General features: G+C 41.3%; 1 protein-coding gene across 1 annotated transcript in view; it reads right to left on the bottom strand.

The window, feature by feature from the left end:
* LOC138772978 (neuropeptide Y receptor type 2-like) overlaps positions 1 to 12992 on the bottom strand; it is a 38234-nt gene extending 25242 nt beyond the window's left edge. The window contains exon 1 of the mRNA XM_069953827.1: positions 12897 to 12992. The gene's annotated coding sequence lies outside the window, so the exon portion shown is untranslated. The remainder of the gene's footprint in view (positions 1 to 12896) is intronic.
* Between the last annotated feature and the right edge of the window lie 1507 nt (positions 12993 to 14499).

Consider the following 14499-nt stretch of genomic DNA (forward strand, 5'->3'; position numbering starts at 1 on the left):
ATGAGGATTTATGGAAAGGAGGACAATGAATTTATCATGGCCAATATATTGAATAACTAGCAGTGATGAGCTCCTGGCCAATCAGAGCTAGGTGTTATTAGTCTCAATTCTATATTGCCTATTGCCGACTGCTATACATTTAGTCATTTATTTATTCAGTTTAGTCTTTGTATAAATTAGACTTTGTACAACTTAATTATTTTATTTTAATTCCGCACCATGTTATCCACGGATACAGGGACGTAGCTGGGATCCATGGGGGTTATCTAGGTTTTTTTTCTTTTTTAAAAGGCTGCTTTTTCAAAGCACTACTCTTGTCCTTGGGTTTTCAGCTCAGTCCCATTGAAGTGAATGGAGCTGTAATATTATACTACTCACAACTTGTAGACAAGGGTGGTGCTGTTGTTTTAAGAAAGTAGCTGTGCTCTTTCCTTTTCTAGATAACCCTGATACTTTGGTAAATACTTGCAGTTATAATGTTGTGATGTGTTATGCTCTTGGGCTGTTCTTCTCTTATTCCTCCTAGAATCAGATGAATAAATTGACAACTGTTTTTTTTTCTAGATAGGGGTGTGTCTCTGTCTGATATAGTCAGCACTGATAGGACAGGGACAGTACAGGGAAATTGCCCCCTGCTGAAAACTTCCAGTTGTCAATTTATTCCCAAGTTTAGTCATTATAGGTCACTATAATAGGTATATAGGTCCCAGAGTTTCAGTGTCACATATTCACAAAGGTGCCATCACCACCCTTGGCCTAAACGCCAATAAACATCCCATTTTGCAAGTCTAATAAAATGTTCTTATTTACCTATGAAGGATATGTGTGTAGACAGCCTGTCACTTACCTCATATACCCACCATGCCCTCTCACCACACATCACTTTCCACATGAGCCAACGTCAAAAGTAGACAATGATCCACTCTGTATATACAGTATGTATCTAAAGAAAACTCTGCAATTGAAAAGACCGACCTACCTAAACTAAAATATCCTATATAAAAAAAAAACAAAGGCAGATACATTCCCTGTCCATATAGGTCCTATATGTGTTTATACAAAACATTTATCCTATGTGAATGATTATTTTGATGGGGGAGGGTGGGGTGATGGAAACGTCTGAAATATGAGGGGGTGTAGTAGTTGAAACATATAAAATAAATCAGCTATATTTCCCTGGCACAAAGGCGAGAATGAGCTCCTGTAGCGTTGCTTTCAGAGTCTGCATTCTTCTCTTCTCACCTGCACACGACGGCGAGAGCACTAATTCATTCTCATCAGCGCCATTGTCCTCCGCTCAATTAGCCATCTTCTATGAGTGCAATTACACCAGGGACCGAGCAAGTAGCAGCAGAAATAGACACTGGTACTGTGATCCCTCACCCGGCGCTTCTACTTGTCCGTCACTCGCTGTGCCCGGGGCATGACGCTATAAACACTGCAGAGAGTCGCTGCTCACATGCACTTAAAGCACAAACTCTGTAATTATGGGAAGTTAGAATATATCCCAATCTGCAGCTGTTACTCTTTCAGCATTTTTCCCCTTTTTCATTGCTTTGCAATTACTATTCACTATGCAGTATTTAGTTTTAGCTGTAAATGTAAATTTGTCCCAATTTCCCCTCACTCAACTGTTTAATTTTGCCCCCCCCCCCAAAGTACCAATTTAGAATAGCTATCTCCATGCCCCCACATTGCCATGTTACCGCTCCTGCACCCCCACCGCCCTCCTCTAGCTCCTGCTCCTGAAACATCACGGCCCAACTCAGGAATGCCTGCTCAACCAATTAGTGACTGAGATGGGACACCACTGCAGTCACTGATTGGCTGAGCAGGTACTTTCCCCCGGATCATAGCGTACAGGAAAAAATTATGTCCAGCCGCTGACAACAAGTTGTGAGAGCAGTGCTGCAGGGGAACAGAGACAGGTAAGTATACATTCTTTATTATGTTCCTCTCACCCTCAGCCTGCATCAAATTTTTTGTTTTCCCTGGAGCTCTCCTCCACATAGGAGATAATAGACTGTAGCTCACCCATTGCATTCTACAGTAGAGTTTTCTAAGCATGCTCTGTGATCATTGTGCAGGAGAGGGGAGGGGCTCGGACCATTACCTATTATAAGTGGCTTGATCCCACTTTATGTATATACAAGTGTCACCTTTAGCTGTATTCCTGTCTGAGATGAATAGGATACTGAAAAGTTTTCAGCATATTATTATTTTTAGTGGTCGGGTCAGAGCAAAAACTGCAAGATCTCAGGATTATTTTATAAATGGAAAGTTAGAGCTAAAGATGAGCGATGAGATGAACTCAACCACACTTGTATCTGTCCAAACCTGAGCGTGCGGCATTAGATTACAAGTGTCCGAAGAAGTACATAGGAAGTCCTAGAAAACATGGATAGCACCTATAGCCTATGGCTGTATCCATGTTTTCCAGGCAGAATCAGGGCTGCATCCAACTTCTTCAGTAATCAAATGCTGCACGCTTACGTTCGGATAGACCATTTCATCTCATCGCTCATCTCTATTTCTAATTTTCCATTTATAAAATAATCCTGAAATCCTGCAGTTTTTTCTTATTCTGACTATTTTATTAGTTTAGAATTGGATCGTTGGAGTCTATAGTAATAATACCCCCCTATATCAGGCTTTGAGTGGTGGGAGATGAGATGAAAAGTTGTCATCAAATCCTGAAACCTACGAAGGATTATAAATCTCCATTATACTGTACACAATCATCTCGGAGAATGTAATCAATAAGGGGGATATTGATCCGCATGTAAGAATTTCATTATACTCATTCTTTTCATGAGGTCTTGAAGAATGAGTGGTAAATCATGTGAGATGTGTGATCAGTGTATAAAGTGTATAGGACAAAGCCCTGACAGATAGGCTTGCTTTATATCGGCTCTATATGATTAGTGTTCTCCAGCTGCCCAGGAGATATCAATCCAGTGGTCTAATGATTTTATTCCCCCAGTATCATCTCTTCACACTGGTCAGTAGTCCGAGGCTATCATCATCATTCATAGAATCATTCATTTTCTCAAGTGAGAATCCATTTACTTGAATGGTCTATGACATATGATAACACAGTCATCATTGGTGAAGCAGGAAATTTTGATATAGTATAAATTTACAAAAACCAGAGCACTTGCTTTTCGGCTTATATAGATTCTCAGGTGACAGCGGGTCTGAGTCCAGGTCTTCAAGAAGAATCCTAAGTCCATGTTTACTGGGCAATGCCAAAGAGTAGAGATAAGCAAATCACCCGTTTGATCGTCAAGTCTGCCTTTTTACTCTGTTCCGCTCTGTGCTGCTCGTCCCCTGGTGCCAGGAAAAGCTGTATCCTGTCTTAAGAAACTTCTCCCAGCTTGTGTGAGGAGAAGTAAAATAGAGGATCAGAAGAGTAGAGAGGAGGATATGGAGAGAGTCCCAACCCAATGTAGTACTGTGCTCTGCCGGAGGTAGAAATAGAAGAATACTTGAGAGTAGAGAGAATACTTGTGCCTGTGTTTTGACTCTTTGGTCTTTGCACCACCTATTGCCCACCAGTGTCGAGTGACCCATCTTAGAGGATGACACAAGCCCTAGAACTCGTTACCTTTGGTGTGCTGTTAGATAGAGTTCATAGGCTTCTAGCAACTTTGCTCTATCCGGATCAGTTCCTTTCCTTGTGATTGATACTGTCCTGTACTGTGTCTCTCCTTGTCCACGGCATGGGTTAGGATGATCCCTGACTTGTCTTCTCTAGTGGAAGCTTAAAATTGCATAGTGTTGAATACGGTTACTTGGTAGAAAACTGTAGGTAGCGTCCTACCTCTACAGAATCCAAAGACAAAAGACCCTACACTTCCTCTAACCATGTTACTTCCTTCCTACAGCGCATGTAAGGTGTGCTGTGAATGGATGAGGAGTGCATATAGAAAAGTAAAAAGAGAGATGATAGGTGAACAGATGAAAGAACTCTCATTGGTGTGCAGATCCATGTGGTACACAAACAAAACAATAACCCTTTGGGTACTACAACCGTGCAACATCTAAGCATACATAATTACAGCAACGACATCTTGTGGCAAAACTCTGGTACCACTACATCCACACTTGAAAGTACAGGCTTTTACGAAGGGTGCAACCAATAGCAACACCGGTGGTGGGACACCTCATATATTTTTTTTTTTCCCCTGAAGTACACCTTTAAAGGTAACTTGTCACCACAGTGTTGTTTCTCTTTTATTCTTACTATAAATGTATAACTCAATAAATAACTGAATGACGCTATCCAATGAGAGCTGACAGTGCAAGACTCACTAGGACTTCTTCATTGATGGGTTATTCTTAAGACAGCCCAACAATATCTGATTAGTTAAAGTCCAACATCTAACAGCCCCATTTATCAGCTATTTGCTAAAAATGTGGTGTCCACAATGAAGTGATTGGGAGCTGAGCCGTAATAAGCCAGCATGCCCACTAGACAATGTACGGATCTACTTTCAGCTCCTTTTATTGTGAATGTGGCTCCGTTGAACAGCTAATTGTTGTCAAACCAAAGATTAGATATTGTTGGCAAGATCGGAAGGACAGGCATGAACAATTGAAAAGTCAAGTCTGAGGAAACCATTAAAATCAATTAAACCATTAAAAACCATTAAAGACACTTAATCATAAGCACCTACCTTTCATAAAATCCATTTAAGTGAAATATACTATAAACCCAGTTTTAGTCCTGGCCAATGGGTTACAAAGGGATTATCCAGGACTAGAAAAAACACAGCTACTTTCTTGCAAAAACAGCGCCACCCCTGTCCTCAGGTTGTGTGTGGTATTGCAGTTAAGCTCCATGCACTTCAATGAAACTGAGCTGCAAAACCCCCACACCCAAACTGAGGATGAGAGTGATGCGGACATGTTTTTTTTTTTTTTTCCTAAGCCTGAATAAACTCTTTTTAATGAACTAAACTGAAAGCATCACAGATCTCTATGTTGCTTTTTAAGTTCAGGTCATTAGTCCCACAGTACAGACAGGATTTACTTCCATAGCACTTGTCTGAAATCAACCTTTATAACATTGACCATCACTTGCTTGCAGCCACAGATTGGAGTAATTGGTCCACAACTGAGTCATAACTACTGCTTAAGTGGTAACCGGAGTATGTTTCTATAATGGTGCAAATATATATACATATATATATATATATATATATATATATATATATATATATATATATATATATTCCATCTGTCAGTTACACAGCAAAGAAACATTCAATAATTAAAAAATAATAGTTACCAATTCTTCATAAAAAGGTAAAGATGTCATATTGGCACATAAGCAAATATAGGTCGGATTTATACTGTACATCCAGATATTTATGCTGAGCCAAAAGAATCTCACTTGACTTTAGTGGTCAGTATGGTGCTCAGCCACCAGACGATGTTATGCTGGTGGTTCCAATACAGCTCAGCCACTGATGGTACTGTCGTGACGCCAGTGCTAGTTCAACACACAGGTGGGGTGTTGCACCTACTTTTATGTTATGGCTGGCTATATTGTCCCCAATGGGCTCTCGTCACAGTGGTCCGGAGTGGGAAGATGACCCACCAGGACTGTTGGTACCGCCACCCACAGCAAGAGGAAAATGACTCAATGAATGTGTATCCGGTGTGTGTAGGTGCTGGTGCAATGATCACTGAGTCCCAGTAAAATAAATAAAATGGTTTTACTGATAAATACAGGATAATACTGATAATACAGGATAACTTGGCAATGGATATCTTTTATGGTACAGACTTGAGTTCACTGAATCTGTGCTGGGAGATACTTGAAGTGCTGAGGTAGAGTAGCAGTGTCTGTGGAGTTTAGCGTTGAGGAGAGTAGAGGAGTTTAGAGGAGTTTGTCGGGAGAGCCCCAACTCAAGGTAGTAATGTGCTCTGCTAGAACTTGAGAGAAGAGTACTAAAGAGAAGAAGGCTTGAGAAGAGAATACTTGTGCCCATGTTTACTAAACCCCCTTCTGCCCTGCAGTGTCAGGGTACCCGCCCTAAGAGGGTGACACAAGCCCCAGACTATGTTACCTGGGCAAAGCTAAGTGCCCGAGAATGTCCCAGATTCACATGCAATGAGAGATAGAGTGCATAGACCTTGGTTGCGGTAGTTTTGCTCTATCCGGGTCAGTACCTCTGCCTTAGGATACCGCCCTGCACTTTTAAGAGAGGTTCATGGCATGGGCTGGGGTAATCTCTGACTTTAAGGGTTTAATACTGCATACTGTCTGTAGCTAGAGCTTGGAAGTGAAAAGTCTCTGGGTTCTGCTTAATCATTAGGAATGCCTCTAGAACATTTTCTCCTGTCTGAACATTGCACAGGTGTCCTAACGATTCAGTCCATGTTCAGTATTCACAGCTCACAGCTAAGGAACAGGAGACAATCTGCCTGGAGCATTCCTAATGATGAGGAACGTGGGGAGGAGGGACAGAGAGGTTGTGGCAGCCTAATGCATACACAATCTAAGCCCTGGCCATTGGGCACAGGGCTGCCAGTTTAAAAGTTTTTTTTAGGACAATAACTGCATCACCTGCAGAATGGACCCCAGGACAGATCTTGGATTAAAAGCAGCTATCCAAAGGTAAACGGTTTGGGAGGGTCAGATTGTGGGTACAGAGTCGCTTTAAAGGAGAAGGCGGGCCATTTGAAAAATCCCCGAGTTCCGATGACATCACGACTCAGGGGATACTGCCTGTCCTGGCTAATGGACAGTCCAGAGTGGCTGAGGGGGCAGTCCATCAATCGGGTTGTGATGTCAGCTCTGAAGGAGATCCCAGAGCGGGGGTCCCCGAGTAGCAATCTAGCGTTGCTATGGCACTGGGAAAGCTGAGTTGTGATTCTTTATGTTCTTCCTGCCCCTGCCAGATGAAAAATTTTTACTTTCTTCTTTAAAGTTGGCAGGTCAGTAGGTTTCTGCTGTCCCGTCTAAGGGTAGCATAAACTAGTGACAGAGAAGCTGAACAGAATGATGTATCACTTACATTGTTCTGTGCAGCTGATCCAGAGATATCCTCCTGAATAACATGGACAATAAGTAGTCCTCTCCATTATGTGCATGAGCCCAGTAGTCCTGGATATTCATGAGAAGCAGACAACTCCGCCCACAAGCTGCTGATTGGCAGTTATCTATCCATGCTGTGTATAGGCAGTCAACAACAGCTGGAGGGCGGGGGTGGGGTGTGGCAATACTCCTATTCTCCTGCATATTAGGAGAACGACTGAGCAGAATGATGTAAATAATACACTGATCTGTTCAGCATTTTCGCCACTAGTTTATGCCACCCTTATTTAAGGCGGCATAAACCTAGTAACAGATTCCCTTTAAGGAATTCCCTTTAAGACCTGGTCTATAATTTTTCTTCTTATTGGATCTGTTCCTGGCTTTCTCTCATAACCCTGATCTGTGGATTGGGTGTATTGATCTGGACTGAATATAGTTATATAGTATGCATATAGGTACCATGTTACTAGTAAGATCAATCACAGTCTTCATAGATTGTAAATGTTAGATTTAGTTACTAGTTTTTGTTACCAAGTTACTATAAAGACCAATCCCAGTTTACATAAATGCTACCAGCGTGACAGCCAGCTGCCGTGTATCACCTGTCAAAGCCAAACAAATCTCGACATAAAATTTCATACACTCCAGCGGAGAGCGTAAATCCACCTCTCATCTTTTCCTGCCCTCGGGTGCTACCATTTTCTGCTCCACTAAAATCTCTATTCCGCTACATATTAGGAAAAAAAAAACGCTGGTTATCGAACCAAGAGAAATAACCCGTCTCATGCAAAAGGACTTCTCTTAAGCTAACAAATTGAATTTACCTGTTTCTTTTGGTAACAATTGCATTAAAGGAATTTATTGAATCATTCTAAGTGATCTATCCAGCCTTTGATGGCAAGCACTATCGGATTACACAAGAGCGGAGCCATTGCAAGTAACCCCTGGATCCTGTCTCCATAGAGATTCAGATTACGGAGGTAATGTCCATACCCCTAGACTAAATTTGTCATATGTGGTTGGCAATATAGATAATAAATGTTTATATAATGTCATTGTCTGCAATCGTTATTGTGAGCTCCATTTCTTTCCATCACGTTTATGGGACACACTCATACTTATTCCTTTCTTGCTCTTGAACACTGGTTTTATTTAAAGGGGCACTCCAGTGAAAAAAAAAAGATTGTTTTAAGATGTCAGAAAGTTATACAGATTTGTAAACTACTTTTATTAAAAAATCTCCAGTTTTCCAGTACTTAGCTGCTGGATGTGATGTATTCTTTCTGACACAGTGCTCTCTGCTGCCACCTCTGTCTATGAAAGGAACTGCCCAGAGCAGGAGAGGTTTTCTATAGTGATTTGCTGCTGCTCTGGACAGTTCCTGATTTTTAAATAGAAATAACTTACAAATTAGTATAACTTTCTGACCCCATTACCCCTGTTCCTTTGGAGTACACTTTTAAAGTAACCCCCCCCCCCCCCCTACTCTCTCTGGTGAATAAAAATGGTCATTTCTTAATTTTTTTTCCCATAAAATTTCATTAAGGGCCAGCAGTAAAGGGACAACATGGCCCCTCTGCTGCCATCAATGGTTATGTTGGGAACTGCAGTAGTCTTCTCCTAGAAGTTACCTAGTGGTACTGATACTGAGCCTCCCATGATGTCTATTTTAAGGTTAGCATTACACTAGACCAGGGGTTGGAAACCGTGGCTCTCCAACTGTTACCAAACTACAACTCCCATCATCCAGGCCTGATGGGAGTTGTAGTTTTGCTACAGCTGGAGAGCTATGGTTTCCAACCCCTGGACTAGACATTGCACGTGGGGAAGCTGTCTGTGTCAGTGGAGCTTCATTCGCAGGACCTTGTAGCGCAACGAGCTGGGATAACTGTCAATTATCACTCGCTCTGATACATGCTGCTGGGGCTGCAGCGCTGCTGACACAACTGTGGTGTATGCTCGACCGGTCACTTACTAGGTGGTAACGTGTGACGCCACTTCTATGGTGGTTGGTCAGAGTATAGCTCAGCCTGATGTTAGGTTGTCGTGACGCCAGTGCCGGTGGGGCACACAGGTATGCTGGCACACCTGCTTTTATTTTAAAGGGACTGGCTGTATCCGGAGTGGAGTTATGACCCACCTCGACTATCGGTACCACCACTCACAGAAAGGGGAGATGACCTAAGGAGGAAGCAATGGCTTTGTAGGTGCTTGGCGAATAACCACTGAGTCCAGTTAAAATAAATAAACTCTTCTTTACTATAGTAAGGCTTAATACAGTGATATATATTAGGCTCTTGACTTGATAATATCTTAAGTAACTTGAACTGTACTGGGAAGTTGTGAGAGACATACAGTGGTGTTGACTGAGTTGCGTGCTGAGAGGTAGTAGAAGTTCAGAGAAGCAGAGAGGAGGATGTCTAGAGAGTCCCAACCCAATGTAGAAGTGTGCTCTGCCGGAACTTTAGAAGGAGAATAAGTAGAATACTTGAGAGTAGAGAAAATACTTGTGCCTGTATTTTGACTCTTTGGTCTTTGCACCACCTATTGCCCACTAGTGTCAGGTGACCCGTCCTAAAGGGTGACACAAGCCCCAGACCTTGTTACTTAGGATGAGAAGAGTGCTCAGAGTTCTCTGATGACACCTGCATTGTGATATAGAGCATGTAGGCTCCTAGCAACTTTGTTTTATCTGGATCAGTTCCTTTCTTCTGCTGGATACTGTCCAGCTCTTTTAGACTGGTTCTCGATGTGGGCTGGGGTGATCCCTGACTTGTCCTCTCTAAGAGTGCGTTCATCAAGTGCTGTTTTCAAGAAAAAGTGCTAATGTGTCTCATGTGCATCCATCCACTACAGAGACCAGAGTAAGACTGTCCACGGGGGACCTGGCAGGAGCCAGGGTCCTTCTCGGCTACTACAGGGACCGACCTGGCTTGCGTCCTTCCTCTACAAAAACCAGGGTAAGACTCACTAAGGCGTGGCTACACTTCCTCTCCCCATGTGACTTTCTTCTAAAGATGTTATAAGGTGTGCTGTGAGTGGGTGAGAAGAGAGTACAAAAGAAAGAGAAGGATAGAGATAGAAGGAAAAGAGAAAGAACTCCCATTGGTGCACAGATCCTAAAACAATGACCCTTTAGTTACATCCAGCCATACAATACCTAGGTACATAATACACATAACAGCGACATCTAGTGGCAAAACTAGGGTACTACTTAAACTTTAGACTTTAGAGAAGGGTGTACAGTCTAGAAACACCTGTGGTGGGACAACACACAACTTCTTTAATTTGAATGCAAACATACATTTATGTAGCGCACACAGATTTTGCAGCACTTCACCTATCTGTATTTTTTTGGGTGTGGGAGGAAACCCACGCACACAAGGAGAGAACATACAAACTCTTTGCAGATGTTGCCCCTGGTGGGATTTGAACCCAGGACCCTTGTGAACCTTGGACCCTTGTGAAGCCCTGCAGTTCCCTACAAAGCCATTGGTGGCAGCAGAGTCACCCCTTACTGCTGCCAGTCAATATACAAATAGAGAAAAAAAAAATCACATTTTCTTTAATAAAGTTATACAACAAAGTAAATTAAGTTTTATTCACCAGGATACACCTTTAAAAAAAAGCTGCACCAGGTGTAATAGATTATCTCTATCATTGTCTATAGAACAGACTATGAAATCTTGCCCAACTGAGAATTAGAGTAGATATCTGTTATACAGTTAAACAGAAAAAATGCTACAGATACAAAGACGAACAGTGTAGAAAGGGATCCATATAGATATAGCAGTAGAATACCCCCATTAAATCTTTTTCTTTCAAATCAACTGGTGTCAGAAAGTTATATTGATTTGTACTTTACTTCTATTTAAAAATATCAAGTCTTCCCATACTTATCAGCTGCTTTATGTCCTGCAGGAAATGTTGTTTGCTTTTTAGTCTGACACAGTGCTCTCTGCTGCCATCTCTGTCTGAGACAGGAACTATCCAGAGCAGCAGAAAATTCTCATAGAAAACCTCTCCTGCTCTGGACAGTTCCTGTCTCGCACAGAGGTGGCAGCAGAGAGCACTGTGTCAGACTAAAAAGAAAACAATGTTTCCTGCAGAACATACAACAGCTGATAAGTATGGGGAGACCTGAGATTTTTTAATAGAAGTAAATTACAAATCTATATAACTTTCTGAAACATGTTTATTTGAAAGAAAAAGATTTTCACTGGACAAAACCTTTAAGCTTGGGAAAGGGGTGTAACACATCACAAACTGGAAAAACTGGCATACAACCATTGTAACTTCCCCCTATAGCCTTATAGCTCCCTCTACTGTACAGTGTGTTTTCATAGTCCGTTAGGGTCTATAGAGTGACACATGCAGTAAGTTCTCTTTCTTTTCGTTGATTCCGTTTGTTCTCATACCCAGGAGCCATCTCATGACATTTACTGTGTGTCTCGCTGAAGGTGTAGGAGATCGAACCACTTTAATGATAGCAGATGTATAATAATGTCACCAGATGTCACACAAAAAAAACAGCAAAGCACAAAGAACCTGCCAAGCGGCGAAATAATCTGCGACTCTGCTGCTTACAAGTGAAAAATGAACTTATTAGTGGATAGGGGCTCGGGGAGGCTAATTCACAGACAACAGTCACTGTGCTTGGAGGGGAGCTTAGCTTCTTTAAAGTGTCAGACGACTTTTTTTTGTCTTGCACTTTAGGATTCCATTCATTGCTAAAAAGAAGTACAGTGCTCAAATGGTTAAAGCTACAGTATGTAAAGATGACACTGAGATAGATAGATAGATAGATAGATGACAAACTCTGAATTGATGTACTGTATCTGTACAGATCTATGTAGCATTTCGTATATAGATTGTATAGTAATATAGTATAGTAATATAATAGTGATAGAGTGATATAGTATAGTTGTTATAGTACTCTGATGTCCAAATGTACATATACCTGGAGTCCTATGAAAAATATAGATTATCTATCTAATAGATAGATAGATGATAGATAGATAGATAGATACATACATACATGATAGAATCTGTCTATCTATTTATCTATCTATCTATCTATCTATCTATCTATCTATCTATCTATCTATCTATCTATCTATCTATCTATCTATCTATCTATCTATCCATCTATCCATCCATCTATCCATCCACCTATCTATCTATCTATCTATCTATCTATCTATCTATCTATCTATCTATCTATTCATCATCCATCCATCCATCCATCTATCATCTATTCATCATCCATCCATCCATCCAAGCTCATCATCATGTCACCTGCCATGACGTATTATCTATGAATTTCCACAAGGCTGCCAACAAACCTAGAAACCTATCAAGTTATATTAACTCAAATTCAACTCTTCTCCATCTGTATCCATACAAAAAAGATAAACGTGTCCGTTTTTTTTTTTTAACTTGGCGCAATGCCCAGTATTACAAAGTGTTATCTGTGACTTTACATAGGACTAGTAGTAAACCTACTCCAATACCTTACTCATACTACCACAAGGTAAAGACAATGCTTCTTATAATGACCGTCTCTCTCTCTCTCTCTCTCTCTCTCTCTCTCTCTCTATATATATATATATAGATATATTAAAGTGTGCGCCAATGTATTCTTTTAGGTGACCTAATTCATATTAATTCCTGTAAGATCTGACCATACGACGAAGAGAACACATATATAGCATCTAAGGTGATTTCCATACATTGAATTCCCATAGGATCTAACTCTATTGGTCTGATTAAACAGAATTGAATAATAATTCCTACCTGTAAGCCGCTCTTCCTAATAAGATGTATAGAATAAGATATATTGTGTTACCTGTATGATTTACATTCCTGAATCCTTTGGAGTTTGTCTTCAAACGTCCAACAGGCAGAGAATCCACCGCCAGCCGGATACATGTGTGGATGCTTAGAGGCAGAGAGCAGAATTGAGGGGAGGGAGGTGGATTTACTCAGAACGCTTACTGCACACTGTTAAACCACGCCAAGTGTTGTATCCTCCAGGGAACACATTTAAATACTTATCTCCATTGTCACCCTCTGGATTTGCTGTGGATGACAGGTGAAGAGAGGATAGAATAGTCAATGAGGTCCTGGAGTGGAAGAACACAATGGAGTGAGTCCAGTGAGGAGCAGCACAGGGTCCCCCATCAGCAGGGATCATTTCACCCCCCCCAATTCTCAGAATTATCTTTCCTCTCAGCAGTCAAAATAATTTCAGGATACAAGACTTGAGGAAGGAATGGAGGGAAGAATGACAGGAAGATGTACCTTCTACCTGCAGCGTCTCATCCGCGAGACTGAAAATTAGCGGAAATGGGAAAACGTTCTTAAGAAATACTAGAAAGTCAATGACTGGGTTATAGATAACTAAATTGGAAAAGAGGATCTATGAGAATTCTTAAAGGCATACTACAGTGATTTTTTTTTTCATATCAACTGGCTTCCATTTAAAAATCTCCAGTCTTCCATTACTTATCAGCTGCTATATGTCCTGCAGGAAGTGGTGTATTCTTTCCAGTCTGACACAGTGCTCTCTGCTGCCACCTCTGTCAATGTCAGGAACTGTCCAGAGCAGGAGCAAATCCCCATAGAAAACCTCTCCTGCTTGGGACAGTTCCTGACACAGACAGAGGTGGCAGTAGAGAGTACTGTGTCAGACTGAAAAGAATACAACACCTTCTGTAGGGCATATAGCAGCTGATAAGTACTGGAAGTTCTGAGATTTTTTAAGTCAATTACAAATCTGTATAACTTTCTGACCAGTTGCTCTGAAAATATTATTTTTCTCCAGTACTTCTTTAAGCATTTTTTTATGGTTCCAGTTTAGTGACATTCCTCTGCTAGGCTCACACTATTAAAGTGCTCTATGTTAAGGGTCTATGTATATGTCTGCTTAACCATCAATGCCCTTTTCAGAGGGGGATATATGTGACTCAAGCTGCCCTTCATACTAGTAACGCAATGAAACTACAACATGTGTGAACATACTTTTAATGTAAGAGTCAAAGAGGAGTTGTTTGTGCCGCACTCTGGCATGCCTCACCACTACTTCCTCCTCCCTCTCCTTGAATATTCAGTGCTGCTCAGCCTCCTGCTCACTCAGCTGTCAGCCAGTGTCTCTGATTGCAGATCAGTCCTCTGTAGGCAGTTTATGTCTGAAAGAAACACTCAGATATAAACTAGGTTGGGGTCTCCCGACAAACTCCTCTCCACTCATCTGAACTCTCCTATTCTACCTCAGCATGTGAGCATCTCTCAGCAGAGATTCAGTGAACCCAAGTCTGTACCTCAGAAGCCACTCGTTATCCTATTATACTGTATTGAAAGAGACTTGTCAGTAAAGATCAGTTATTTTATTTTACTGGGACTCAGTGATCATTGCACCAGCACCTATACTCACAGGCTACACCGTCCTT

This window comes from Dendropsophus ebraccatus, chromosome 1, assembly GCF_027789765.1.
Source record: "Dendropsophus ebraccatus isolate aDenEbr1 chromosome 1, aDenEbr1.pat, whole genome shotgun sequence".
NCBI classification, from domain to species: domain Eukaryota; kingdom Metazoa; phylum Chordata; class Amphibia; order Anura; family Hylidae; genus Dendropsophus; species Dendropsophus ebraccatus.